This window comes from Heterocephalus glaber, unplaced genomic scaffold, assembly GCF_053883595.1.
Source record: "Heterocephalus glaber isolate CG9 unplaced genomic scaffold, H.glaber_assembly_v1.0 deba00001610, whole genome shotgun sequence".
NCBI lineage: Eukaryota > Metazoa > Chordata > Mammalia > Rodentia > Bathyergidae > Heterocephalus > Heterocephalus glaber.
This window is the reverse complement of record NW_028258381.1, coordinates 34,203,150-34,228,311: the sequence shown is the minus strand read 5'-3', so window position 1 is coordinate 34,228,311 and position 25,162 is coordinate 34,203,150. Positions and strand designations below refer to the sequence as shown.

Genomic DNA, 25,162 nt, shown 5'->3' with positions numbered 1-25,162 from the left:
ATTATAGCAAACTGGCCTCCATTTCAGCAGGACAGTGGTGCTAATTGAGTGAGAAAACATAATGCAGGGAGCTGTTGTCTGCAGCTGGGGCGGGGGTGACTAAGTGGCCCACCATTGTTGGTGTCAGGCAGGCAGATGTTGCGTTCTGTTGATAACTGCACTGACATCGCCGGAGCTTGTCACCGCAGCTTCTGCCCAGAGACTCTCGGCTCTGGCGGCAGATGGCTCTGCTGAATGGCCACGGAGGGTCCCAGCGGCCAGCCCGGCGTGTGGTGAGTAGGAAGTGGCTGCCTGGTAAACAGGATGGGGCTCCAGGGCCTCTCCAGGTCCCCTGGGGAGAGTTCCCCGGATGTTCTCAAGGCCTGAAGCACCTGCGACACTGGGATAGGATTGGCCAAGGCCAAAGCCAGGGTTCCTGGACAGATCTGGAAAACTGTCTGGGCCTGGGCTGGCAGGAGGAAGAGCTGGGTCCTCTAGCCTGGAGAGTAGGCACCAGCTGCCCCAAGGGTGGGGAGAGAGCCAGGGGTGGCCTAGGCCTGGGTGAGGGGACAGGTTTCCTAGAGGGTCCCCCACAGCTGCCAGAGCCCGAAGGCTGTGCCCAGTGCCCCAGCCCAATACAGCTACTGTGGAGTGGTCTTCTCCAAGGCCTCGGGGGCTCAGGGACAAAGCCCATCAGACCTCAGCCCGGGGCCCCTCGTTGGCCTGGCCCACCCACTTGGTGACTGCTAATCCACACACTGGGCCTGGTCCAGGGAGGTCTCCTGGGTTGGTTGGCTTATGTCTGTGGAAGTGGATATCTTAGATGTACCTCATAGCTAAGGGTGCACCCAGAGCTCAGGGCATGCACGCTCATGCTCCCTAGCAGCGAGCTGCTGCTGTAGCACTGGCAGACTTGGGTACCCCAATAAGCCTGATCTAGGACCAGCCCCACCCAGTCCACCTGAAGGCCCTCCAGGGTGACTGTCACAGGGGCTTTGGGCTGGGGACAGGGGCTCCTCCTCTGGGCCAGGATCTGGAGCCCTCCACTGCCCAGAGAGGTGACCTCAGAGCTGCCCTGGGCCGGCCAGGAGCTTTTTTTTTTTGGTACTGGGGATCGAACTCGGGTCCTTGCACTTGCGCAGCAGGCAGTGAAACCACTGAGCTAAATCCCCGGCCCTGGGCCAGGTGCTTTTGACAAGGACTCCCCAAGGCCAGGTTGGTGCCTGGCTCTAGGTGGCCTCATAATGAGCCAGAGGTGACCCCTGTCCTCCAGGGCCCCCAGGAGGCAGTGACGGAAGCAGCATTGAGGGATGAGCAGGGTTGGGGGATGGCATTCCAGGTAGAGGGCCCCACAATGCCTCAGGACTCCAGGGGACACCCCAGAATAACCCATCCCATGCAGGGAATGCTCATTGGATACCCAGCACTTTTCTCTCAGGCCCGTGGGAGCTCTGAAAGGAAAACTGAGGCCCTAAATGGGGGTTCTGCTCAGGCTGCCTGGGTGGTAGACCCTGTAGGAATCTGTCACCAGGAAGCTCCACACCCCATCACCCACCCCTCTTGTCTGGCAGCGCCTCAAGGGCCCAGTGGGATCCGTCCCTCCTGATCCCCAGGCAGAACGAAGCTGCTGTCCAGGTGTGGATGGGTAGAGCCCCAGGTTCAAATTTCAGCTCCATGGTGTGGGCAGCACTTCTTCGGGCCCTGGGGGGGCAGCTGATGATTCTCACGAATGGGATCAGAGCGAGGGGCAGGGGGACCAAACTCAGCTGGGTCTGGTGAGGGGCTGCAGCTCCTACTGCAAGCCTCCAGGGCAGATCTCTATCTTTGCTGATGCTCAGCAGCCCTGTCCCACACCAGGTCACCCTCCCAACACGTCAGACAAGGTGGCTTCACCATTATAGATTATTCTAGGTTTCACTCAACTCCAGATGGTTCTCTGAGATTTGTTTCTCTGTGCTTTTCTGTATTTTCCAGGTATTTCTCAAGGGCATTTTTTTTTAAGTACTGTGGATTGAATCCAGAACCTTTGCACTGAGCTGCATTCCCAGGACCCCCCTATTTAAAAAAAAATGTTTTTTGGATACAGGCTCTCTCTAAGTCACTAAGTCTCCCAGGCTTTCCATCCGCTTGCCTCAGCCTCCCAGAGCAGTAGGGTTGCAGGCAGGCACCTCCATCCTCAGCTCAGTGGAGAATTTATAATCAGAGGAATGAGGATGTGTGCGTAACCCACATTCGGATGTGGGTGGTGCTCTGATGAACCAACCAGGGACACCTGGGGGTCATCGCATGGGTGTGGCTAGGCTGCCCTTAGCACTGCCCCTTCCTGGGCCTGGGGCCTGGCCCTGAGTGGCCCCCTCCTGAGACCCCCATCCACACATGGACAGGCTGACTCCGGGTCTATGTGCCCATTGCACAGCTACAATGCACAGAACCACCAGCCCTGCCCCACCCCACTCCTCCAAGCTCACCTTGGGTCCCCTCAACTGAGAGCCAACCCTGGGCAGATGGTCAAATTTCTGTGACCACCATCAGTACCCGAGGGGCAGCCCATGTGCCTGGTTCTCTGAGGGCAGCTGAGAAGGTGCACGGCAGGCTCCTAATGGGTGCTGTGGAAGGGGTCCCTGGTGCATGCCAGGCCTCCCCAGGTAAACCCCAGCCAAGTGCTGACCTCTTAGCTTCCATTACATCCAGCTTCAGTTACATTCACCCCTGGGGCTCTAGAGGGACCTGGGGAAGACTGGTGGGGCCTCAGCTGGGAGGCTGGATGGTGACTCAGACAGGGTTTGGACTAGGGCAGGGGGAAGGGATATCCGGCCACAGGTGAGAAGCTGGGTGAGGCTTCAGGCCGCATCCTGGGCACCTCCAGGAGGAGAGGTCGGCCTTGTGCAGGAACCCTTCAGTGGGGTAGTCACTCATCACCTCAGACTCTGAACCTTACCGGGAAACTGACACCACCAGCAGGCTACCTCCCGGTGGGGGAGGGCAGATATGCTCTACTGCACACAGGTGAGCTGGTATCATTAACCAGAGTGATGAGCTGGTGGCTAAAGAGCGCTGGGCACCCAAGCAGCTGGACCAGAACTGACCCACTGAGGGGATGCCAATAGCAGGGAGACTGAATCTTGGACCTGCAGCCTGGGCACTGACCTGGGGGATGTGGGCCTAGGCAGGGTCTCAGCCCCCAACACAGACCAGCATGGGGCCAAGTCAGGGATCCAATGGACAGAGTGAGGGACAGGGGTCTGGGGGCTCTGGGCAGGGCTGGGGCTGCTTTGAGGAACCAGAGGACACATGTAGGTTCCATAGGACTATTCCCAGCTCTTGGGGCTCCTCCTAGCCTAGCACTTAGAGTCATTGAGAATGATGCAAGTGACAGGTTTGTGTGTGTTTGTTAATTTACTTAGATTCATTCACAGGAACAGCTGGCTGGGTCCCGCCGGGCAGCCTCGCCTGCCCACCTGCCGCCAGACTGCTGGCTCCACACAGCGGTGCTCACAGCTCAGCGGCCGTGGCCCTGGCTGCCTGGACACCCACTCCTCCCTGGTGCTGGCCAGGGACCTTGCCTGGCATGGTTGGAGAGTGCTGGAGGGCCAGCCACGCCTGAACAGGAAACCAGTGCTGGACACCAGCCTAAGGGACTGGGCAAGCCCTCAACCCCCCTGGGCCTCTGTCTGGATCTTCCTGTTCCTTCCGGTTCCTCCATCCTGGAATTGGGGGACTCTAGGATGCCCAGCCCCTCAACCCTCTGCAACCCAGGGGGACTGGCCACCCAAAGCTGTGGTGTGGGTAGAACTTGTTGAGAGAGGAGGAAGAGCCAGACAAGTCCTGGCACCCCACCCTCTGATAAGCCCTGAAGGGGCCAGCCTGGGCTGAGCATAGAGGAGAGAATTCAGCCTGTGCCCTGCATCGGAGGGTTGTTGATCGCACCTACCAGTGCCATCACGTCTGGTCTGGGATGGTGACAGAGGTTTGAGCACAGAGAGCTCGTTCATAGAGTAGACAGCTTTCCCTCCCTTCATCTCCCTGTCCCCACAGCTTTGTTATTTAAAGTCAGGTTAAGGAAAGGAAAAAAAACAACCCACAGACAGGTTTGGCTGGGAAGCCCGAGGACAGGAAAAGTTAGAGATATTTATTTGACAGGGTCAAGGTTGGAGCCCCTCTCTCCTCTCTCCCCAGGTCCCATAGGTGTTAGGCTGAGAGACATTTAATCGCGGGAGTAGCGGTTTCATATCTATAACAAAAATCAAATAATGCAAGATGATTTACTCCCCCTAGCAACCGTGGAGCTCACCCTTAGCAACCAGGCTAGCCTCGGGCTGCGGTGTAATCAGCTTGAAAATATTTCAATTATTGTGTTGATTTTAGTGGATTTGAGAAGCGCTGTGTGGAGAGCCGGGCACATTCTCCCCGCGACCTGGAGAGGAAGATATTGATTTAAACAGGTGTCAGGGAGGGAAAGTAGAGTAAATTTAAATGCGACGGGAGAGCGGCACGTTGCACGCGGAACGGGGCGGGGATGACATTTTGCGCATTGCCTTGAACGAAAGTGACTCAACTGGACTAGAAATTTCACCTTGAAAATCATCTCCCATCGACACAATCAAACACCCCTACCACGACACCCCTGCATCCCCCAAGGCAGTAGGGAGGGCTGGAGTGGCAGCAGAGGGGACTCCCAGTGTCCTCAGGCTGTAGAGGCCTGGTCTCCTGCAGTATCCCCAGGAGGCCCTTTGGAGGGGCCAGGGGCACAGGCCCAGGGACCCGTGGCCTCCTGCCTCCTGGCCTCTGAGTCCCCCTCTGCAACCCAGGCAGGTGTTTCCTGAGGGCCCTGTGGCCTGCTGTCCCTCTGAGACCTCTGTGAGACCCAGCCATCACCTAGCTTCTTGGGCCCTGGCAACCAGAGGTCCTCCGAGTGCACAAACGTGGCTTGAGGACAGGGCCACCCCTTTCCTGCTCCCAGCTGTCCAGGAGGAAAGGAGGAGACAGGCCTGGCTGCCATACCCCCACCCCAGAAGTAGAGGCAGCCAGAGGGAGGAGGGCCAGGCCTGCCAGGCCCTGTGGTCTCAGCCCAAGGCTCCCCTGAGCCCCATCCTCCTCCTGAGACTGGAGGCAAACTTGGGCCAGGTGATGTGGTGCAGCTGTGCATCTTGGCTTCCCCCTTGAGCTGGTCCTGGGGTGGGGGTTTTGAGCCACTTCTGGTCTACATGACCCTGAGAACCCCAAATGGAAAGGTCCAGGACATGTTCTGGGTGCTCTCCTCTTCCTTTGAAGCTTCCCAATGTGGAGATGCTGGGGAGGCTTCTCTGTTTCCCTACCTCAGGCAGCTCTTCCTCTATGACCCTCAGGGTGGACAAGAAGGGCCTCTGGCTGGTACTGCCCAGGCTGGACAGGTGACCTCTTCCACGTCCAGAGCTGCTGCCCCAATAGGGCCCTGAGGGGCTGAGCACAGGCCTTCCTCGGGGCTGGACACTGACCAGGTCCTCCAGCTCCTCCTGCTGTGACAGCAGATGTAGCCAGGTGAGGTCAGGTGTAGCCCGGCTGACCTCAGTCCACATGCTGGGCACCAAGCCGAGTGGGGAGGCCAACCTCACCCAGCTCATGACCATCAGCTCCAGGGGCTGGAGGAGGAAGCATCCACCTGTGACCCAGCCTGGCAAGAGGACGGCCACTGGTGGACAGGAAGGACCTCAGGCCTCATGCACAGGGCCGCTCCAGGCCACCTCAAGGCAGTGCTGTAATAGCAGGTGGGGCCCTGGGGACAAGGATGAGTGAGGCCCTGGCCCAATCCCCAGGGGAACAAGGCCCAGAGGGACACATGTGAGGCGGGGTCTGAGCACCATGAGAGGGAGGGCCATGGCCATCTGGGTTCCATCTCCATAGGCTCCTGTCCAACCTCTGCTCCCTCAGGCCATAAACTGCCCCTGTGGGAAGACCCCCAGCAGCATCTCACCGCCCTGGAAGGAGACTGGCAAGCATGTACAATCTGTCCCTGTCCCCAGCCCCATACCTGTCCTCCCACCTAGTCTGCTTCCCCCTAAACAATCTTTCCCTTTCAGCCCTACGTGGCCTGTCCTTCCCTGCAACCCTATGCAATTGCCCACCTCCCTCTGACCATGGTCCTCTGCTGTGGCTGGACATTTAGGTCAGCCGGGCCACAGGGCTCTTGCCTCTGCTGCTCCCTGCTGAGAAGGCTTCTCTCAGCACTCTGCATGGCCTCTCCTCCACTGCCTCTCCTCCACTGCCTCTGGAGGTCCTTTTTATCCTCTGCAGTACTAGGGATTGAACCCAGGGCCCTCACACTGAGCTATATCCTCAGCCATTTTTATTTTGAGACTCATGAAGACTCACAGAGACTCATGAAGTCACTCAATCGTCCAGGCTCAAATCCATTAAGTCAATGCTCCTGCCTCAGCCCTCAAGAGTGCCAAGATTATAGGTAGGTGTCACCAGGCCTGGCTTTCTGAGAGGTCTTTTCTGGCCAACCTGGATAAAGCAGCTCCTTTTTCTTGTGCCTTGGCCTTATTTCTGATATGACACTGATCAGCACAGCACCTAGAACTGCCCAGGACAACCAGGTGGTACCTGCTGCCTGCTGCATGCCAGGTAACAAGGTGTGGGGCCAGGAGCCAGTGGCACCTGGTCAGAGGCCCAGAGTCTCTTGCAAAATTGAGCTGATTCACCCTTTCTGAGGTTTAGTTCTGCATCTGCAAGTGGGGGCCCAGGGTCCTCTGCCCGTCTCTCAGTGCTGCAGTAAGCCCTGAGTAGGTGGGGCTGGGAACAGGGCCTGGCCTCTCTCTTTCCACCCTTCACAGGAAGAGAACTTGAACACTGGTCTCCACGGTGACCCTGGACAGACACCGCAGCAGAAGACAGGGGCTTCCGAGGCCCCTGCACAGCACACAGGACTGGTAACCAGGGAGCTACTGGGGGGCAAGGCTTGAGGAAGACCCTCCCATCGTGAGCAGCTTGGGTCTGGATCCTGGAGTTCTGGGAAACAGGTGACAAGAATCGTGGCTGTGCCGCCAGATTTTCATGGGACCCCAGGCAGTTCCCCATCCTTGGGACACTCAGACGGCTCCACGGGGATAGGGACAGTTCTAGTGTTTACGGTCATTCCCACACTCACAAATGCATCTGATCCAGGCCCCAGGGACTCCTGGAAGTTGTTATCAGGTGTCATGTGCCTGTCACTTTCCAGGGGCAAGGCCCCCAGCTCTCACCAGGCTTCTCTAGGGGCATCTCTCTGTTTTCCCCCCAAACAACCCCAGAAGACCCGAGGTGGGCGACCCCACTCCACACCACCTGTAAGTGGGAGCCGGGCTGCCAGCCCATACCCCTCCAAGTATGCTTAATATGGGCTGGATTTACCACAAACACAGTTCTCCCTAGGTTTCCTGGCCCCTTTAGAAAAGCAATATGCCACCTAAATGTGTGTTTTTATTACTTTCTCTATTATAAGTAAAAATATTGTAATACCATCTGACGATCCACCAGCTGTCTGCGCAAACGGTGGGTGCTGTTCCAGGGAAGTTGGGCTGTGGGTGTGGGACCGCTATCTGGGGAGGGCACTCTTGGATTTCTGCTGAGACTGGCCCCACATATGCCAGGCCACATGTTCCTGGGCTGGGAGCGGATAATTGTGCCCATTTATCTTATGATAGCTGAAAGTGCAAACACTATAAAAGAGCGCAGTAGTGGTGGAAGGATGGAGGAGTGGGGTGCACACCAGCTCTGGAAGCAGCAAGGTGGATGCAGCCCTGGCCAGTACTGGGGGTTTGGGGGAAGAAATGACATGGCTATGGCCTGGGAAGGGACACAGGGAGATGGGTCACAGCCCCCTCCCCATCCTGATACCAGTGTCTGAGTTTTCCAGGTAGAAATCAACACCTGAGGATCTGGTGGGCCAGGGACAGTGGTAGGTCCCTTCTTGTCAAACAAATCTATGGCTAACAGTATTCAGGAGACACATACTGATGCCGAAGTATGGGAAACTTGACAATTTCTCAGTCTGGACCAGAAGTGGCCATGCAGGCTGAATCTGCCCAACAGGTATTTTCTAGGCAGTATTTTTTTTATTGTCATAAAATATATATGCATAAACTTTACTATTTTAACCATTTTTCAGTGTACCACTGGCACTAAGCACTTCACAGCATTGTGCAGCCAGTTACGCAGTATTTTTAACATTTTTAAAATCACTGCAGACATTTGGAAATCAGGAGGCTCCACACACTAATCTGGATTTTGGCTTCTCTTCCCAGGTCCAGACATCTGGCAACTCTGGGAGCAGGAGCTGGGCTGCGTCACACTCTTACCAATCCTAGGAAACCCCAGGGAACTCAGGATGCCCCTGGAATACACTCAGCCCTCATGCTCCCACTTATCTGAGGGGTGACCTTGAGCTCCCTGGGACAGGGAAGGGCTGGGCCCCCAGAAGAGGGCCAGTGGGTGGTCAATTTCCAGGTTCCCTGGGTGTTCCAGGTCCTCTTGCTCCTTGTCACCAAGGCAGCATCATCTGTGTGAATGTGACACACCAGGATGGATATTTCATCTCTCTCGTTCCCGCTGTCTCCCCGGCCCTGGCACACAGTACAGCAGGGGGCTCTCTTCCACTCATATATGCAGCCAACCTCACCAACCTACAAGATCTCTGTGGCCATGTGAGTCTGTGGCTCTGCTCTTCCCCTCAAACAACCATTTTACAAGGGAGAAGACTGATATCCCAGCTGTACCTTGCAGGGTGGAGACAGGTGGGAAGTGACCCAGGTCCAAGCCTCCACTGAGCCCCTCAGGCCAGCGATCACCCCCTCCCCAGCCTCACCATCCTTCATGAAGTCCAGACTTTGGGCATTACCCCATCCCCCAGGATAAAGCCAACTCAGGGCCTGACCTGCCCAGAAGGCTCGGGGGTCCAGCCATGCTGGCAGAGGGCTGAAGAGAGTGGCAGGTGGAGAAGCCAGGGGAAGGGGAGTGGGGCGCTATGGAAAAGGGGCCTGGCCGATCACTTTGATGTTCAGACCATGAAACTTCTCAAATTATAAGAGAGAATCACTTTTGAGCCTTTAAGTGGCTCCGAATAAACCAACTGTCCAAAGATACAATGAAAAACCGTCACCAGCTCTCAGTAACAAGGCAGGAAAAATTGTCAGTGCTGCGATGAATATTAAAAGCCCCATCTGTGAAAAACACCCTGGAAATATGTCTCAGAGGAGCCAGGCGGGAGGTGCTGGAGAGGCTGGCCGCCTAGAGGCCCCCACCCAGGGCAGGGCAGGCAGTGGGAGAGGAGACAGGCACCCGGGGAGCTGCGGGTGGCATCCATCCGAGAGCAGAGCCAACCCACCTGGGCTACAGGTATGGAGGTCCTGGGCCCCCCCGCACGAGGCAGCCCCAAGAAGGGGGAGGCCAGCCCCCCACTTACTGTGCCCTCTGCCAGGGATGGCAGGAGACAGGAGCTTATCCCCACCCTCCCACCACAGCCGGGCCCTGCCTGAGAAGAGGTGACCACGTTAGACCCTGCCAGCCCCAGGAGACCCTGGAACCATCCAGCCCCGGCTCTGCCACTTCCTCTTCAGGAGCCTTTGGCCACCTCACCCCCTCTGTGGACCTTGGTTTCCTGGACAGGGCTGGGTGGGGGGCTGAAAGTTCGGGGGGATGTTGCCCCCCATAGAAAGCAGAGGGGACCGTGTGAAATGCCCAGGCCTGGACCCCAGGGACATAGGCTCCTGCTAGGGTCGGGGCAGGAAGAAGGGAGGGGGCCATAAAGGAGAAGCCCCCTGGATACCTTCTGGGCCCAGTATCCATATCCTGGGGCCCTCCTGCCCTGTACCTTGCACGCACCCCTGGCTCCTCCATGGCTGCCCACCCCGACCACATCATCTCTCCCTGCAGCCGTGGCCCCCGCCCCCCAGCTTGGTGCCTGGTTGGGGTTGGGGGCAGCAGAAGGGGTCTGGCTGCTGCTCAGAACCACCACAGAGGAAGGAGGCCATAGGTCCCCACGTTCAGGGTGCTAAAAGCTAGTGACACTTGGGCTCCGTCGCACACAGGCCTGCTAATGACACCTGGGCCACAGGTCTTGAATGGACACTTGGGAAAGGTGGGCCAGCCGTACCCCTGCTCTTATGCAGGGCCACCCACTGAGGAGGTCCCTCCCAGGCCCAGCTGCTTCTTTGGGCTCTCTGAGGGGTGGTGGAGGGGAGGAGTCCCTGCTCTGCCCGAGTCTGCCTTCCCAGCCCTGGGCAGTGGGGATCTACAAAGCTGTTTGCATGAGTGGCATTTCTCAGCAGCAATCCCAGGTGGTCCCACAGACCACCCTATCCCCAGGAGAACCAAGAGCCAGAGAAGGGGCCAGGAAGCTGCAGCAAAGAGGCTGCTGCTCAGGTCACCTGGCAGGGATGCAGGGGATTCCAGGCTGAGACCCAGGCTCCTCGCTTCTGGACAAGAGGCCCAGAAGCACAGTGCCCTGCCCAGGACCAGAGCCCTCCCCAGCTCTGCAGCCCACTCCCCCTCTGAGGACCCAGAAGAGCAGGGCAGGCACCGAGGTTCTGGAGCCCAGTGCAGGCCGAAGCCACCACCTCATGTTGTCCTCCAGCTGCCTTCCTTGTAATTAAGAGCAAACTTTGTAGCAATGTCTCCTTTAGCTGTTGTCTTACCCCGCCTCCCAAATGATAAATTGTTAATGAGCACCTGTTACAATGCTAATGAAAGTGAGATCCGTATGTAAATAAAGAAAATTTAATAACTTAACAAGGTGGATTAAAATGCCCAACCTCCTCAGCAGCTAATCTGGGCCAAACACCGAAGGGTTGCCATCTAAGCAGGAGCTGCGGTTAATGCGTTCACCTCGGCACACTTTCCAAAATATAATTAATATTTTAAAAATTTATAAAACTGAAATCAGAGGTCTTGATTGTAACAAACAAAATATCCATCTTTAATCTGCTACCCGAGGCCCAGCTGCGGTCCCCCCGCCCCGACCCCTCACCCAGTCCTCCTCCTCAGAAAATACCAAACAAGATGCAACCCAAGCCACAGAGCAGCTGGTCCACACAGGCGGCAGAGTGCAGCAGGGAACCCTGAGCTAGCAGTCAAAGCTCTGGGTTCAAATCTCAGCTGCAGCCCAAACTCTCCTAGGTCTCTCTTGCACGCTCCCTGTGTGGTGGGCTGGCCTGGGCTGGGCTCTCCTCACCTGCCATTCTACAGCAGATCCCCCCTATCTCCAGCCCTGCCTGCGGGCAGTCCCCAGAGCAATGGCAGCCTCGGTGAGGGGCTGAGGTCTGTCTGGCTCAGCCTGGATTCCAAGCCCAAAGAAGAGTTCTGAAAACCTGTGGGACCTGGCTCAGATGCTGGGGGAGCAGGTTAGAGCAGCTGGGAGCTTGTGGGTTTCCGGCCCCAAACTGCAGGCTCCTCATTTCACAGAAGGGGTCGCTGAGGCCGAGAGGGCCTTGCATTGCCCAGATTTTCACAGTTCACTGAGGAGGGCTAGACCTGACTCAGCAATCCCTGACCCCTCTTGGGGGTGTCTTGGGGATGTCAGCCAGCCTCAGTGAGCCTCAGGTTCACCCCCTGGAAAGTGGGGGTAATGGTGGTGCCCACCAGGCAGGGGCCAATGGCTATGTATTTATTTACTGGGGTTTTTTTTTGGTACTGGGGACTGAACTCAGGTCCTTGCACTTGCAAGTCAGGTGGCGGAAACACTGAGCTAAATCCCCAGGGCTGTATTTATTTATTTTTGCTACATCCTCAGCCCTTTTTATTTTTATTTTGAGATGGGGTCTTGCTAAGTGACTCAAGTAGGACTGAAACTTGTCCTCTTGCCTTAGCCTCCCAGGGTGCTGGGATTATAGGCCAATGCTACTACACCCAGCTTCCCCTGGCTCTTAGCCCTCTGTGGGGCTTCAGCCTTGACGGAAAGGGACCCCCAGGGTGGGGTCTGATGAGGTCAGTGGGGACAGCTCCAGGATACTGGACGCTGTGGGGAGCTTATAGAGCAGCACCATCCACATCAGGGATCTGCTGCCCACCCAGCAGCGCCCCACCCTTCCCCAGCCCCACTGGGAACAGCGGCCAAGCCGTGTGAGGCATTGGCCTTGACCCATCGGGAATGTGGGTGCCTATCGGCAGGGCTGGCCATTCTGAGGCAGCCCTGGCAACGGCATGAGTGATCAGCAGAGGTCACCTGAAGTTATTCTCATGGTAAGGCCTGAGGTGGAAGGGACAGCAAACTGCATGGGACGTGACTTCCAGGGTCAGGGATAGAGTCCTCCATGAGGACCCTCTCCTTAGTCTCACAGGGGCTGCCTTCCCGCTGACTGGGATTATGAAGGAGAGCCCTGCACCGGGCGAGCGGACAAGGACTGGATGGCACTCAGCAACTCTGCCTGGCCCTATCCCTCCTTGCCCAGAGGAGATCGGTCTCTATTATGCTCCTGCTGTGTGCTTGTGAGTGTGCACATGGTCCTGTCCCAGGGCAGCCCAAGGAAAGGCCTCGCCCTTCCATTCGGCCTGGGGGGACAGATGACAAGTAAATGAACACAACAACCCAAACCGTAACGGGTCCCAGTGGTGACACAGGGTAAAATCGAGAGGCTCTGGGGCACAGTGACTGGGCAGGCAGCACTGTCAGGAAGAACAGACAAGGTGACCTCTGAGCAGAGGCCTGAGTGAAATGAGGGAGCAAACCAAGCAGGCATCTGAGGGAGAATGTTCCACTGAAGGATGCACTGGTGTTTGAGAAAGGCTGGGCTCCAGTGAGCCCTGCGGTTTGGGTGCCCCTGGGGCATCGTGGGGGGAGGTCGGGGGCAGGGCAGCTGAGGCCTGGGGGCAGGGCAGCCTCCCTCCCACCGAGGGCCTTCGCCCCTGGCTGAACATGCTGCCAGCACCATGAGCCTAGGCCCCAAGATGTGGTTGGTGCATGAACCTGAGCCCCCTGCCCACTGCTTCTGATCCGCCAGCAATATAATGCATCACCGTGCCACCTACGTCCAGCCATTTCTCATCGCTTGACCTCACTTTTAATTAGAGACTAAATTATTCATGCCGTTTGATGGGAGACTGAGTGCTGGGGAGGTGCCTGTGCCCTGGTCGTCTCAGCCAGACTACAACAGCCCTTTGAATCAAACCTAAGTGGCCAGGAGGAAAACAACTAGCCCATGCGCTGGCATGCCTGCTGCACCCTCATCATCGCCCACCTGGTGCCAGGACTCGACTCAAGGCTTTGGCAAGAATCTAGGCAGCCGGGGGGCCCTCTCTCCAGCTCCCTAGTCTGCCCCCTTCAGAAGCGGAGGAGCTGGGCTCGGTGATCAGGTGTGGCTGGGACTCGGTGCCCCCAGCCCACCAGGGCTCGGCAACACCCTCCTGGGCCTGGGAAGCCTTCAGAAGTCCACAGTGGGGAGAAGACGCCACTCCAAGGAGAGCAAGAACCCGCCCAACACCTGTACCCCATTGCCCTGCCATCCTGCATCTCCCCATCACACCTGCCTTCAGCTCCAGACTCAAATGTTCAGTGAGCACGGCTGGGTCAAGGGCACGACCTGGCCCACACTGCCAGCACCTAAAGGATCACGGGAAAGAAACACTATGCTGGGGCCTGCAGGGGTGGGGGGTGCATCGTGGTGTAGCCAGGTGATCCAGGACAAGAGTGATACAACTCTGTCCCCCATGGGGACACACAGCAGGCTTGGGGCACTGTGCAGCCCAGAGTGGGAGGATGGGAAATCCATCAGACCCCAGGAGAACTTGGGGTGGCCCTCCTCCCCAAGGTGGCTATCAGCACCCCCATATCATAGAGAAGTAAGCTGAAGCTCCGGGCAGATTGGGACTTGCTTGAGACCACGTAAGGCGGGACTAAGAGTGGCCTTTCCACCATCGCAGGCCCTGTCTTGGTACTGGGTCCTGGGCCCTGAGAGATTGAATCTCAAGGGTCACAGGCACCCACCCCACTCTGCACCCCAGCCTGGACTCAGCCCTGCACCCTCGCCTCCAGATAGCCCTCCTTCCCAGCCCAGATGGTGAGGGTGCCCTGACACAGGCCAGCTGCAGGCCCCCATAACTGCCCAGCCATACCACCGCTGTGAGGACCTAGGACTCATCTCAGCAAGCCCTGCAGCTGCTTAGATGATTTTTTCATGTGATTCCTGAGCCAGGGGAGGAGTGGGGAGGGGACCCATACCTGCTCCTCGGTCACGGCCTCAGTGATGGGGACACCAGAGGCAGGGAAGGCTGGTCTCTCTGCAACACAGTCTCTGGGACAGGGGCCCTGAGGCTGGCTGAGGTCTCCTGGGCAACAAGAGGATGAGGCTTGCTGCTCTGCAGGAGCAGAATGGTCCCTGGGCAGCAGGAAGATAGAGGAGGGGATAGGAGCTGTTCTCAGTCTCAAGGTCTATGCCCTCCACAGCCACTTCCAACATTCCCACAGTCTCCAGGCTCCAGTGCAAGATCCCAAAGCCCCTCCTTGGGGAGGGGTCTGGCTGTAAGTTCTCTCACTTCTGCCTTTGAATCCCTGCTCAGCCTCTGCCCAGCTGTGTGTCTTCAGGCAAGTGTCTGAACCTGTCTGAGCTTCTGCATCCTCCCGTGTGAAATTATGGGGAACCTCTTTCAACCTCTCAGGGGTGCCCCCGGGGGGAGGGAGTCAGGAGGCCTGAGAGAGACCTTTATGTGGAGTACAATCCCTAAGGCTGGCTTCTGTACTGCTGCTGGGAGGGAAGAGACATCTGGAAAGGGGCTGTGGGGACATGGGGACCTCCAAACACAGAGGCTCTGGGTGCTGGGAGGAGGAGGGTCCTGGCTGGAACATGCAAGCCGCTCCCTCTGTCCAGCCCACACTGGCTTTCCAGCCTACTCGTCCCACACACAGCCTCCTTTGTCCCAGGCTTTGTTGGGAAGGGGGTCGGGCAGTGTTCCCACAGGCCCCCTGGTCAGTCTGAAGAGGAGTAAATCAATCTGTGCTGGTAAGGGCCCAGAGGGTCACTTGGAGACTGGGGTGTCCTGCTGGGGCTTGGGCTCCTGAATTGTCCACACAGAGCACCTAGGAATTTGCCCTTCTCGCTGCAGTATTCAGAAATCAAATAAATTAAATGAAACAAGATTGCTCTAATATGCCATCCCCGTAGCGTCATAGTGCTAAATGACAGATGTTTTGCTCTGAAAAGTGGCTCTAATGCTTGTGCTGTAACTTAACCTCAAATGATTTCAGCAGACATCAATAGGGGGGCCTCGTAGACACCACAGGAAGGAGGCGTGGAGGGGCAGCTGGCTTGGGGCCTCCTGGGGGCCCCCCTCCTGCATGTAGGACGGCTCTGGGAATGGCCTGAAAAGCAGGTACTGCAGGGGGAGGGTCTGGGACACTGGGCAGCATCTGGTGGGAGAGGTCACGGGGTTAAGGGTGCCCAGCACAGAACAGGATATAGAGGAAGCACCCAGGGAGCTGGAGGCCTGGTCCTGGACCAAGGTGGCCAAACCACAAGGTGCCCCGTACTCCTGAGATCTCAGGTCCTCCTCCAGGAGATGCCTCACCGCAAGGATCCTCACCCTGGGGTCCTGATCCAACAGCCAGATGACCTCTGAGCCCACATCTTACCAGCCACTCGTAGGCTCCATAACATTGTCTAACCCCAAACCCAATGACATTTATACAATCACTTCCGAAACAGCTGTTCAAATCAGACACCTTGTTACTCAAGGCAGGGGCCATGCAATGTCTGCTTTTCTTTCTTCCTTTCCCTCAAAGCATGGTTTTATTTTTACATAAAATGCTAGCTCGAGTCTTTGACTGGGCAACTCCATCCAGTCTTTCAACTGGCACCTAATCCTCTAACGCCCTTTTTCAAATACCCAGTCGTTTAAAGTGTTATTAAATGCCCCTTTTTTGGATTATAATTTTTACTCTCGATTATATGATGACTATATAATCAAATATCATTGGATAATGATGATTAAAATATATAATCCCCCAAAAGATGTTTAGAGCAATTTAGCCTACCATTGACTTAATTAAGGGAGTTAGGGGATTAGCAATGAAATGAGGGGGTGATTTTTTTCTAGAACTAATTTTGTGGTTCTTGAAGCTCTGAGACCAGAGGGAGAAGGGGATCAATGGAGGAGACAGGAGCCAAGGGCAAGAGGTCACCTCCTCCGGAGGGACCTCCAGGCCCTGAGAGGCCTGTGGGGGAGGAGCAGGACTACCCCGCTTTGCAGACAAGAACGTGAGTCCCACATATGCCCAGCCAGCACCCAGGGTCCCTTGGACAGAGGCAGCCTGCTGGCCTGGTCCGGCCACCCTGGGCCTCCTGGGCCAGCTCCTGAACTGGCCCCCTGTCACTGTCACCTCTGCAAAACCCAAGGACACCCACCCTTGGGGCAACCTGTGGTGAAGTTCCAAGATGTCTGAGGGCGTGGGCTTGCCAGATGTACACCTGAGTTTCAAATTACACGTCCCTGTCTGCTGTCAGCCATGTCTTTCTAAACTAGAAATGGGCTATGGTCAGAGTTCTGACTCAGGTTTCGGGGAGTTGAGTTCCACGTGACAGGGCTGGCCACAGGAAAATGCAGGAAGGAGCTTGTTAACTGACTAGCTTGTCCCAGGGCCACCCTGAAGGGATCCTTACTGTCCCTGTTTTCTCAGAAAGGGAAGCTGAACCTCAGAAAGGGAAAGGGACTTGTCCAGAGTCACGCAGTAAGAAAGAAGCCAACCTGACCCTGGGAGGACTCTCCCCTCTTCTCCCAGCAGCTGCACGGGACTCAGGACAAGCTGAAAGCCACCCTTCTCTGTGGCCGTGTCCCTCGCACCCTTCCCAGTCTTCCAGGCTGAGTGAGGCAAATGGCTAAGCCCACCACACAGCGAGATAAGTCGACATTTGCCTGGGAATTAAGTGCTGCTCATTGACAGGCTTCGGAAATCCACCAACCAACGAGCTAATGCCCACTGTGTTCGGGGCAGGGGAGGGGCAAATGGAAGGAAACAGGCCAAATACCATAATCTATATTTACATAAATCCACAGCTAAAAGCTGAGAGCATCCTGCCATCTCCCCTACTCCTGCAGGCTCCCTCCTCCAAAAGCAAGTCCCAGACCACACCAAGCCTTTCCTCCTGCCTTCCCAGAGAGTTCCAGAGCACCAAAGCACCCCGGGACAGGCATCTGGAACACACACCTGCTGGTTTTCCCACGGCCAGAGCACCCCTACTCCCACCCAGGGCACTGGGCAGGGGACAACTGGACTGCTGGATGGGGACGGGAAGAACCCTTTCTCTGCCCTGGGTTGCTTGACCTGGGAAAAAAGGCTAAGGTCACCGCTGACCTTATTAACTCAGGAGAAACATTTACCCATAAGCTTTAGAGAGGAGCTATGGGAACAAGATCCCCTGGGGAACAAAGTCTCCCGGGCCCAGATGAGACCACCTGCAGTGGGACAGATCCAAGGGCACCTTGACCTGGCTGTAATACCTGCATTGTCAGTCTGCTCCTACCGCAGTGACAAATAACACAGAGTGGTTTCAACACAGGCTATATTGTCTCATCCTCCTAGAGACGGGAGGTCCAAGGTCAAGGTGCAATAGAGGTGGTCCTTCCTGAGATGGCTCTGGGGACACCGTCTTCTCCACGTGCCTGTCTGTGTCCCAAAGTCCTCTTCCCATAAGGACCCCAGTCAGTGTGAATTAGGGCCGCCTCAAAGACCTCACTTTGGCTTCATCGCCTCTGCAAAGACCCTGTCTCCAAATTTAGTGAAATCCTGAAGTTCTGGAGGTTAGGACTTCAACACATGAATCTGGGGGATTGGTACAGCTCAGCACACAGAATGCATCCTCTTCCTAAATCATCCCCTCCACCCCAGAAGGAATCCTGACTTAAGTCTGAAAGGTTGGCATGTCCAAGGAACTCAGACCCTGCTGCTAATCCCTCATCCCACAGGGCAGAGACAGACCCTGGAGACCACCCTGCCTGATCCCCTGCTCAGCTTTCAGAGAAAGGCAGTCTATGGCCATACCACCCTGAACTCACCCGCCCGAACTCATCAGACAAAGGCAGCCCCCAGAGACCACCAGAGAGACACTCGGGAGGCCAGGAGAAAGGAGGTCCCACGTTAAGTCCTGCAGCACTCTGTGGAATCAAGCACAGAGGGTGATGACACCCAGGTGACTTATGGGGGCCTGAGGCTATGCCCCAAAGAAGAGGGAAGTGGCCTTGTTCGGCCAGCTGCGACTTAACTGAGGAGGATGCCACCTGCCCACCAGGGTGCTCCCAGTACCACGCCAGGCAGGCAACCAGTCAGCTAAAACTGTGCCCCAGGAACCTCTAAGCTCTGCACTACTATCCCTTACGGCAGAGTGGCCAGCAGAGCTCGCCCTGACCAGGCCACTGAGCCACCCTGAAGACCGAAAAGGGCCAGGCTAAGATACCCTTGCAGACAGCTTTAACAGGGGAAACCTCCTGGATCTTACCTCTAGACTCCCAAGCAGTAAAGATGGGGGATGTTAGTGACAATGACACTGGCCTGGAGGAAAAAAGTCCTGAGCAAACTAGCCAAGTCCCCGACACACAGTTCACAGAACAGCTCCCATGGATGGCTTTTTGGGGGCTCCTGGGCTGCCCCTAACCACAACCTGTAAAAGGTGAGCCAGAGGGTCAACTGACAAGGATGGAGGTGTGGCCCCTTCTCTGTCCAGTCCAGGGCTTCATGCTGGGGGCACAGACAGATGCTAGTGCTGCCTGCCCCTTCCCTCCTGACCTGAGAGTTTCTGACCACCCTTTAGATGGTTTCATCTGGGCCTAATAGGGTAATGCAGCAGTGAGGAAGCGAGGGGGAGTGGAGGCGGCAGAGCCGGAAGGCCACCCCTGCCTAGGGGCTCCCCTAACCTCCTATCTGCAGTGTCCTGTGCCAGGGGTCTCTGCGGGCACCTTCCAATTCAGCAGCCCTTCCATTATCTGTGGCCCCCATGCCTCAGGCAGACAGTGGTGTGGATAAATGGGGGTGGGGGATGGGGCTCTCTGCCTTTCCTTTCGGAAAAGACTGCCGGTCCTGCCCAGACATTGACCTCTCAAAGGCTAAAGGTGTCTCTGAGAGTGTGGGAGTGGGCAGGATCCCAGGGGGAGAAGAGAGGCCGAAGAGGGGGAGAAAGGGCCAGGGCTGTCTGTGGGGACATGAAGGCCAGGACCACTTCACCCACTCCCACCAACCTTGCTGAGTGCCCAGTCCTGAGACCCGGCCATCCCTCCACCCTTCCAATTCACCAGTGAGCTCAGTGGCCTGGCCCAGACAGGTGCTGAGTCCACCCCGCTGGCAACCTCCCCAGCCCTGTCCTGGGCACCCAGCCTGTTGTCCTGCCACCTTGCCCAGCCTGTATTTCCTAGGAAGCAGGACCTGGGAGGGAGACCTGCGTGCAGGAAGCTGCTGCAGAGGAAGCAGTTAGCGGCCAGCACTCTTGCCATTGGGTTCTCAGCCTCCACGGAGCATCGGAGGAGGCCCAGGACCGCTTCACACCTACAGTGAAGCCATTGTTGGAGGCAGCATCCCCAGGGAAGGAGTGGCTCTCTGGGGAGGCAGCTGCAGGAGGACGGTGGAGGGGGAGGGCTGAGACTAAGTCACCCAGGCAGCAGGTGAAGGTAGGACTTGCAAGCCCACTGCATTCCCCAGCCGGAGCCCGACGTGCAAGTTAGTGAGAGCTCTCCTGGCCTTCCTGGCCTTAAGAGACAGCCCGGGGTCTCAGGCTGCATCTCCCAGCTCCCATGCTCCCTCTCCTGGGACTCTTGACCCCTCAGCCATCCCGCGTAGTCACTTCTCTGGCCCCTGGCCCAGGCACTGTCCTCTCAGCCAAACCCTGCCCACGGGGTGACCTCTGGCACCACAACGCCAGTTCTGAGGCCCAGACAAGTGCTCCTGCACAGCTCAGGCCCTAATCTCAGGGCACAGATGGGGAAACTGAGGCTGCGGGGTGAGGCTGCCAGTGGAGAAGAGAGAGTTCCGGGCGCTCTCTGGCCAAGGCCCAGGACCCTGGGGTCTGCTATCCATCAGCCCTGCTGGGCGGCGGGGATTGAGCTGGGAAGAAGGGAAGTCTTCTCCCAGCCCGAAGCGCAGGGGAGGGAAGCTCTGAGCATCCTGCCAGCAGATCAACAGCTTCGTGAGGGCAGCATGGTAGTTACAGTTTTTAAATTAAGTGAATAATTAAAAAGAAGTTGATTACCAATTAGCTAATTAAATAATGCATTTTGCTTTCATATTCCCGCTTTTCCCCTATTTTTTTCTCCCTTATTTTTTCTTTCCATTTTCTCTTTTTTTTTTTCCTTTTTTTCTTTTTTGGTTAATCACTGTGGCCGCGGTAATGAGCCGCCTCGGGTTGCCAGGCAACCAGCTCCCGGTTACACAGCCGCAGCTGCCTCCCGTCAGCGCCCTGACTGCTGCGCTTGAGGCTCGGCGCCCGGGCCTTCACCGCGGGGGGAGGGGGCCCCGGGGGGAAGGGCGGGGCCGGGGCGGGGCCGGGCGGAGGGCGAGGTGGGGAGGGGCTCGGGGGGGGGGCAGGGGTCTCCGCGGAGGAGGGGACCAGGGTCCCTAGCCGGAGGGGGCCCTGCGGAGAGGAGCGGGGCCGGGAGAGGGGGTCTTGGCGGCAGAGGGGTCGGGTCCCCGGCGGGGGAGGCGGGGTCCTTTGAGCACCACGACCCCGTGCAGGCCCAGACGACACCCACGGGGGAGGGCAGAGGCTCCCCAAGCGCTCTGGGGTCCGGCCCGTCCGTCCCGCCGCCCCTTTCTGCCCCTCCGCACCCCATCCCGAGCACTCGGGGGCGTCTGCGCCTCGGGCTTCACCTGCCTCGCGCGCGCCCCAGCGCCGCGGGTCTCAGTTTCCCCGGTGCCGGGAGCTGCGGTCACGCAGGCGAGAACAGGCGGAGGCCCCAGGTGGCCAGGGCGAGGCCGCGGGTCCGAGGCTTTCGAGAGACCCACCCGAGATCGAGCGGACCAAGAGGCCGCGGTCCGGACCGCGAAGGGCGGGGAGACGGGCGCGCGCCCTCCGGGGTCACCACTCTGCGACCAAGGGACACAGGCGGTCCACGCTGGCGAGGCCCGCGGTCTCCGGGTCTCGGGTGGGTGCCGCGGGTGCCCCCCCAGACCCCGCCCCCGGAGAGGCCCTTTCGGCCCCAGCGTCGCACCGAGGCCCTCCCGCGCACCTCTCCAGGGGCCGCCCGTCCCCGCCTCTCCCGAGGCCTCCGCGCTGTCCTGCCACGGCTGCCCGCCGGTCTCCCACCTCTGCTCCAGCCCGCGCCTGGCGCGCTCTCCACCCACCCCGACTCGCGGCGGTGTTTCGTGTGTGTTTTTCTCTAATTCTCCGGAGTTACTCTTTTGTTGCCAATTGTTTCTATGCCCCGAGGCCACGCTGTAAATGAGATGTTACATCTGCACCGAGCTAAGTAAACACTTTATCAATGAATAAATAAGTGAATAAATAACGAAATAGTCTCGGGGACCCTCCCGGCTGCCAGGGCTCCGGCCACAGGGTCGCGGGTCCCCAGTTCAGAGGTTGGGGAGGGGAAAAGATGGTTCGGGACCAGGCGCCCCCCCCCAGCCTGCCCGTCCCTCAGTCAAGCCCCCACCCCACCCCCGCACCCTGCTTTTCCTCCCTCTCCCAAACGCTCTCTAGGCTCCATGCATTTCCCCACGTGTCGTTTGGGATTGGTGCTCACACCCTCCGCTAGAAAAAAAGGAATCCAGATCAGAGCGGGTCCTAACCCTAGGCTTGCCACCGCTGCCTGGCAGCTCAGGGTGGTCATCTAGACCCGGTGCGGGGGGGGGGGCACACTTCCTCAACGGACCCAGGATCAAGATGGGGCTAAAAAAAAACCAAACTGAAAAACAGGATGCTTCTGCGAGCCCCGCCTTGCACTGGAGGAACCAGGCCACGCAGCACCCCAACTCTGAGCAGGCGGCTGAACTTCGCAATTATCACGGATAACAAGAACAAATGAAAAAGCACTCATTGAGTAACTGATATCAATTATGAAACCCGGCTTTGGAGTCTGGAATAAATGATAGGGGAATTGGCCTGAGAGAGAACGGAGCAGACATGTTATTATTTACGCCAGATTAAGAAAAGTATCCAATTTGCTGGCCTTCTCCCTCCCCGTGGGAATTGGCATCAATTTTATTATTGTTCCTCCGATTTTAATATTCTCTAAATGAATTACTATTGAGCGAGGTAGTTAGTCAATAGTTTAATGCAATTAATTATCTTTAAATCGCTTTGTTATCTTTTTTTTTTTTTTTTTAAGTCTCAACTCCAACTCCAGTAAGCATTTGTTGACGGGACACTGGAGAGGGGGTGTTTGCAGGTCCGGGGTGATGAGGGCCTGGGATGAAGAGCTTTCCGGAGCTGCAGCAGGGCAGCCTCTGTCCCCTAACTGGAGCAATGTGAGTGGCGCACACTTTAGGGAGGCTCCACCAGGGCTGTGACAGGGCAGGTAGAAGGGTGAAGCGGGGTGCAGCCCAGGTGCCCCCAATGCAGTCTGAGCCTCTTTTGTTGTTTCTAGTTTAAAATCAGGGGGGAAATAAGACTCACAGGCCACCCCTGCTCCTGTTTCTCTTCTGGACTCCCTGGGGGCTCTTCCTGGGTGTCACGGGACCTGCACGTGGGAGTGGTGGTCCTTTCTGTCCCACTCTGGCTACTCCACCTCTAAGGGCCAAGGGAGCATAGAGCTGGCACAAGGACTTCCGTGGGAGGGGCCGTGGGGCACTCGATGTTATTCCTAGGCCCCCATTTCTTTCCCGTTTATGGGCACAGGGGAAAGCCTCATCTCTTCCTTAAGCACCCTGAAGAATACCCTGGCTAATGTGGACCTTGCAGGCCTCACAGTATCTAGGCGGGCAGCTCAGGTCAGGCTCCGATGAGTCAGGTAGAAAGGCCAGCTAGGGTCCAGAGTGGCCTGGCTGATCTCTCTGGAACTCATTGCTGGGGGACTGGGGTCCCCAGCTTCGAGGAGGAGGAGCAGCTAGAAAAGGTTTCTCTTGGTTTCCAATTGCCTATTCCCATCTACCAAAATGATGAGATGTGAGAGGGGGCCAGAGTCTCCACTCAAACTGAGGGTGGCTGATCTTCCAGCCAAAGCCCTCTGCTTGCTCCCAGCCCTGATCAGGAACACCAAGAGGCAAAGCTGTCTGCACTGAGGCCTGGCAGGTGGCCCATCTGCTAAGGAAGAGAGGGTGGAAAGAGGGGAGGACTGGGGAGACAACTCTTCCCCTCCGGCCAGGTCAGGGTGACCATTCCTTCTCCCTGAGATCAGGGCACCTACAGAGGGGGGATAATGGGGAGTGGCAGAGTCCTGCTGGTGGGTAGACGGCAGGTAACAGTTAACCTTGTAGATGGTCACTTGCCTGGGCCATGCTTTGAGCCAGAGTAGTAAAGATGATAAAAATGCAGAAGCCAGGTGGTGAGCACTCTGCCCGTATCTGATTCTACCTGGGGCATGCGTACTGAGTGTCTAGGTGTCTGTGGCAGCAGGTGGGAGCAGGGGCCATGGTGTATGACCCAGACCCCAACAAGCCTCTCTGGAATGCAACACAGCCCCTGAGAATTTTCCTCTTCCTCCCACCCAGCCACCCAGCCACCCCTAAAGAAATGCTGGACCTTCTCACCATTCAGCGAAAATTGAATTCCCCCGAAATAGCTCCGAGGACAGGACCTGGTATTTCATACTGTTTTAAAAGTAATATTCCGTTTGTCGGTGCCGTGAAATAGGGCACCAGGAACGCTACAAGAAATAAAAAGAGTAATTTCTCAGTGGAGAAGTTGCCTGTTTCCAATTCAGGGCTGAGGATGGTTGGAACCTGGATCCCGCGCTGTGGTCGGGGGAGGTGGCATGGTGCTCCCGCCCAGCCGGGGCAGTCCCTCCTACCTTGCACATCTGGAATTGGCATCAGGGGCCCCTTGGTCCGGAAGTTCTCACACTTCATGACTCATTAACCGCGGGGCTTGGATTCCTTGGGAAAGGGGATGAGGGCCAGGGTTACTCTGGGGGGTTGGGGCTCACGGTGGCTGCCCCTGCCCGGTCCAACTCCACAGGCAGCAGCTGGCCAGGAAGGAGGGGTCGGGGGCATGATCTGTGGGGAGTACTCTCCAGTACCCACTTTATGGGGCAGACCTGAAGCCACCTTGGCTGTGGGGCTAGGAGTTGACAGGATCATGGGCGGAAAGACCCTCTGTGTCTAGCTATGGGAGGGTGGGCCCCTGGCCTGGGTGGACAGGGCAGGGGTTAGGACACCTCGAGCAAGACTCTGGTCTGGAGATAGATTTCTCCTGGACCAACCAAGCAGAGGGGGAGGTGCTGGCCCCTCCACCCCAGGAGGCCCGGAGGGGCTGCTTGGCCTGCCTGGCCGGCCCTCAGAGCTGGGGGCCTCCCAGCCTCTCCTCCCACGGATTTGATGGTTACTGATTCTGCCTTAATGTCTGAAGGGGATAATACTTGGGAGCTTAAAATTACAATTGCTTCTACTTAAATTTATTTGATGGCCGAAGCGTTTCCGTTATACATCCGTATATGGGTTTTCAATATCTTAAATGTTTAAAAAGGTTTTATTCTGTACTTACACTGAGTGAAATTAAAAAGAAACAGTAAAATGTTTGAAAATGAAGTGCATTATGTTTAATAAATTTAAAATGAACAAAGACTGCTATATTGCCAGCAATATCATTCCCTGCCCAGGGGCATTAATAAAGACTGGAGGTTTGGAAAAACAATATTTTCTATTAAAATTCTTCGCTGTGTTTCAATATTAAAAGGATATGTGATGAATTTCCAGTGCTACCCGGACGGGGTCAGAGATTAATTTCATTTCTTTCTGGTCAGCATTCTGTCGATAATTAATCAAAAGCAGAGTTTCTTAATGAAACACTTTTCATAAGGTGATAATTAGCAGGAAAGAGGCGGCCCGCAGACAGTCCCCGCGAGCTGTCTAATAACCAGCGAGGCGCGGGGCTGGGGCCCGGGGCCCGGGGGCGGGGGCCGCGGGGACATCAGCTCCCCGGGGAAGGGGCCGAGCCGAGTGGCGGAGAACCGGGCCGAGCCCGGCGCTCCGTCCCGCCGCTCTGTGCATTGGCTCCGGGACAGTTTTATCAGGCTGGCTGGCTGCAGAAGGAACCGCAACCAAGGAGGACAGGCGAGGGCCGGTCCGCCCTCCACTGCCCAGCGCTGCGCTGGGACGCTGTGTGAT

General features: G+C 57.0%; 2 long non-coding RNA genes across 7 annotated transcripts in view; one reads left to right on the top strand and one right to left on the bottom strand.

Moving 5' to 3' along the window:
* On the top strand, positions 1-10,725 carry LOC110348253 (uncharacterized). 6 transcript variants are annotated; one of them, XR_015445497.1, is made up of 5 exons: positions 1-272; positions 5,325-5,723; positions 5,887-6,977; positions 7,853-8,028; positions 8,241-10,725. It is a non-coding gene; the product is annotated as an uncharacterized LOC110348253 (long non-coding RNA). The 6 variants fall into 6 exon arrangements; XR_002393340.2 differs by having other exon boundaries at positions 10-272; positions 5,325-5,496; positions 5,589-5,723; positions 5,887-8,028; XR_015445496.1 differs by having other exon boundaries at positions 13-272; positions 5,887-5,955; positions 6,792-8,028.
* The window catches only part of LOC101705348 (uncharacterized), a 24,538-nt gene continuing 542 nt past the window's right edge, over positions 1,167-25,162 (bottom strand). Inside the window, exons 2-4 of the long non-coding RNA XR_205040.4 lie at positions 23,848-23,932; positions 23,588-23,703; positions 1,167-4,393 (exon numbers count right to left, since the gene is read on the bottom strand). This is a non-coding gene — a long non-coding RNA (uncharacterized LOC101705348). The remainder of the gene's footprint in view (positions 4,394-23,587; positions 23,704-23,847; positions 23,933-25,162) is intronic.